The sequence below is a fragment of the Myotis davidii genome, unplaced genomic scaffold, assembly GCF_000327345.1.
Source record: "Myotis davidii unplaced genomic scaffold, ASM32734v1 scaffold419, whole genome shotgun sequence".
In the NCBI taxonomy this organism is placed as follows: Eukaryota; Metazoa; Chordata; class Mammalia; order Chiroptera; family Vespertilionidae; genus Myotis; species Myotis davidii.
The window spans coordinates 2339878-2343827 of NW_006294998.1; the positions used below are offsets into that span (position 1 = coordinate 2339878).

At 42.2% G+C, this 3950-nt stretch overlaps 1 protein-coding gene across 1 annotated transcript in view; it reads left to right on the forward strand.

The window, feature by feature from the left end:
• GPC5 (glypican 5) overlaps positions 1-3950 on the forward strand; it is a 1306619-nt gene that overhangs the window by 377619 nt on the left and 925050 nt on the right. The window lies entirely within an intron of this gene.

Genomic DNA, 3950 nt, shown 5'->3' on the forward strand with positions numbered 1-3950 from the left:
TGATCTCTCAGCCCCCTGGCCTCCACTGCGTGTTGTTCTCTCTCTTGAGCTGTGGCCAGTGTCGGGTGCTGCCTGCAGCCTGCACTTTCTTGCTTGTGGATCGCCATGGTGAACCAGGAGCAGGCCCACCTTGGGGCTGCCTGCAGGCTGTGCTTTTCTGCTCTGGGATCGACTGACCCAGGAGAAGGCCTACCTGGGGTCTGCCTGCCCTCCACTTCCCTGCTCTTGGATCGCCGTGGGTTCCTGGCTGGTGGTGGGGCTTAGGCGGCGCAATCGCCCAGGTCCACACATGGAGCCCAGATGGCAGCTTGCACTGTCCCGCCCTCCTGCCTTCAGTATGCAAATTATCCGCCATCTTTGTTGGCAGTTAATTTGCATATCATGCTGATTAGCCAATGTGGGCGTAGCGAAGGTATGGTCAATTACCATCTTTGTCTATTATTAGATAGGATATTTCCTACTAGAGGCCTGATGCTTGCAAGAGTAGGCCTTCTCTCCTTCAGCTGCTGGCAGGCACTTGGGACCCTGGCTGGCCTCCCCAGGGCTGCCCGCAGGCACCCGGGACCGGGCTAGCTTCCCTCTGGCCCTGGCTTTGTCAGGAAGAATGTCCAGAATGACATCGGGAAGATGTCTGGTCTAATTAGCATATTACCCTTTTAATATTATAGGTAAGTCAAAGCAACATTTATTACTTCCTATATTTTGTAGATTAGGGCACAGAATTCACAGATTATGTGATTTACTTGTATTATAGAGCCAGTGAATGGCTCTTCAGATTTACCAAATCTGGTGTTATTTCTATAACCTCTACAGGGGTATAGGTACAACAATCATTCTGTTGTTGCCCACTTTGTTTAATATTTAACCACTGCTAACCCAATACCAGAAACATAAAGCAACTTTATATTAAAAATAGATTTGAGAGATTATTTTGTAAAAAGTATGTGATTCTAGGTCATTTTATTTCTCTGTTATGTAAATTGCCTTGAATAAAATGCTGTTACTGACATAAACAAAATCATTACACAATCCACTAAAGTGAGAACTGTCTTAAATAATCGTATTCAGATAGGAAGCCCCAAAATGTTGCTCTCTGCATAGGAATCTACAAATAAAAGAGCCACACATAACGTCCTTCCTAAATGATGTTACTACATCCGAGCAAATTTCTAATACACAGGGTGACACGTTCACTGAGAACGTTTTCTCAGCTCAGCCACAGCGTGGAGCTGCAGTGTCAGTGAGTCAGAGCTGCTGCTCCAAGGCAGCTGAGCCCAGTGAAGCAAAACGGATCAGACTGCAATGCAAGTGGAAGCCTCGCACCTGAGAGCTTATGGAAGGGGCTGAATTGGAAATATCTATATTCTCAATGCTGAACATCTGTATGAATGAGATGGGATTAACTGGCATAGACTCAGATAAAGGTTTACAGAAGTCCAGATTGTCAATATAAAAATGTTTTTAGAGTCTATTAAATCTTCCTGTCCTATTTCTTAGACCTGTGAAATCATACTCCTGTATATGCATATGCCTTTGTTTTCAACATATGCATTTTGGTTGCTTTGAAACTGTAGAATAAAGGAACACTGCTAAGAAGCTGGAAAGAAAAACGAGGCAAACAAAACAAAACAAAAAAGGCTTATAAAAAAAATACTTAGAGAAAGCTTCAACACCAGCTATTTTATACCCTATAACAAACTTGGAAAGTAATTTGAACATTTATTATTACTCATACTTTTCAAATGGGGAAATAAAGTCCCAGAAAGCTTAAATAAATTGCCCAAATTTGCATCTAGTCATAGAACTGACATTACGGTCTAATTTGTCTTCTAATTGCAGCACGTCCTCGATGGGGGGGCGGGATATTGTTTATTATTCCTCAATTTGCTGTGTTGTTCAGATTTTTCTTTATTTTTTATTGCCCCTTCAGCATTCCTATGGAAGCAGATAGAGAGGGTAACTCTCACAATTTCTGTTTATTCTATATCACCAGTCACTTAATTGCCCGAATGGAGTAAGCCCCAGTAGCAGAAATGGAGTTGGAGGTTGAAAATCAGAAAGCTGTCACTCTTGTTACTTCTGTCCCAGTTCCCAAGAGCACATTGATTAAAATACCGTCACCTCTTTGGGTTACTGTCCGAGCCCAGCTAGATTTATATTCATTGTCTCCCCATCTGTCTTACCCCTTAAAATTTGTGTGTGGTTTAAGACCAAAGTGCCACAGAGCTGCTCTGTTTCTGTGGTTTGAAGCAGAAATTCTGGAGAGGCATTTCAACCTGTAGATCTGTACGTTTCTTCTTTAAACATTAAAAAAAAGTGGATCCTTATGCACTCTTGCAGTTTGATCTTCTTGCAGTTACTTGCTGAATATGGAAAGGGGCTTTTTGACACATAAAACAGGGTTTATGCGTGCATCTTATTTTAATTTTTTATTTTTTGCTAGGCCCAAGAAGACTCCCCCACCACCACCACTTCCCTTTTTGGATTACTTGTGTGCACCTGTGATGGTCCCGCTGAAAGCGCTCTTGCTTCTCCAGAGCTCTGAGAAGTGCTTTGTACCTTTGAAATTTTCATTAGCTGTGACTGGCTGCCAAGATTCCGGCTGCCGTGGTGTGGCACAGAAGCGGCGTGCACTGCGCTGCCAAGTCTCCAACTCTCGTTTAGCCTGACAGTGAGAACCTGCAGAGCTCGCTAAAGTAAAGAGCATTCGCAGAACTTAATAGGTGGTTGGTGCAAAGAATGGGTTAGTCCTGGCCGGTCCAAAAGCCAGTAGGGTCGGTAGCAGAAGAGTCCTTACATGGTTTTCAGGTGGGAGGTGGAGGATAGGGAGCAAGAAGGGGCAAATGAAGTTTGCCAAGTCTTACAAATAAGGGGGATATTTAGAAAAGGTGCCAAGCAGTGACCTTATTCAGATTTCTTCCAGTATCTCCTCTTTGTGTGAAAGCTAGACATTTGAATTAGAAATAATCTAATTAATTTGGAAAACCAAATTAATAATTAACAACATAGAGCATTTTTTGAGACTTGGCTAATTCAGCATTTAAAATTCTCCCCTCCAAAAAAAATTTAAATCCCATCAATACAAACACTGGTTTTGATGGGATAATCAATATTTAGGCTAAGGCTTTCAAGTCATCATAACTGAAAGGTTTAATATAGCTTTTAGGGATACCTATGCAAGGACTATTTAAATTCTATCATTTATACCTCTATATTTCTCTTCCTCTTTTTCTCTTTCTCTTATATACAGATCCATGTCCATATCTATCTATTCATCTACCATGTATAGGTGTTGTACATTCAGTATTAACAGGTATATAGGACAAAGGACTCTGATACCGTAATATGCAGTATTTTCACAAATACAATATTGAAATTCACCCTCAAGTTGCTGTTGGAATGCAATAGTGTTCGATAGCCTGTGTCTGACAGACACTTTTTATTTGTTGACTCAGTGCTGCTGTACCCGAGGCGGGTGAACACCTGGGGTCTACTTTCCTCTGCTGCAGGCATTTGAAAGATTTCAAGATTATAGGCATTCCTTGCATCCCAATTGTCTTCCTTGCTAATTTTAAAAGACCTGCACAAAGGAGTGCCCGGTGGAATGACGAGAAAGGCTACCACCTTCAGTAAAGAGAGACCCCAGCAGCCCAGATCTCACAATGCTCTAGTGCAGCGGTTCTCAGCCTGTGGGTCGCGACCCCTTTGGCTGTCGAATGACCCTTTCACAGGGGTCGCCTAAGACCATCCTGCATATCAGATATTTACATTATGATTCTTAACAGTAGCAACATTACAGTTATGAAGTAGCAACGAAAATAATTTTATGGCTGGGTCACAACATGAGGAACTGTATTTAAAGGGCCAGGGGTTGAGAACCACTGCTCTAGTGGATGAGAGAACACAATGTGACTCCATTTACTCCCCTATTTTTTGTTCTTTCCTTGAAT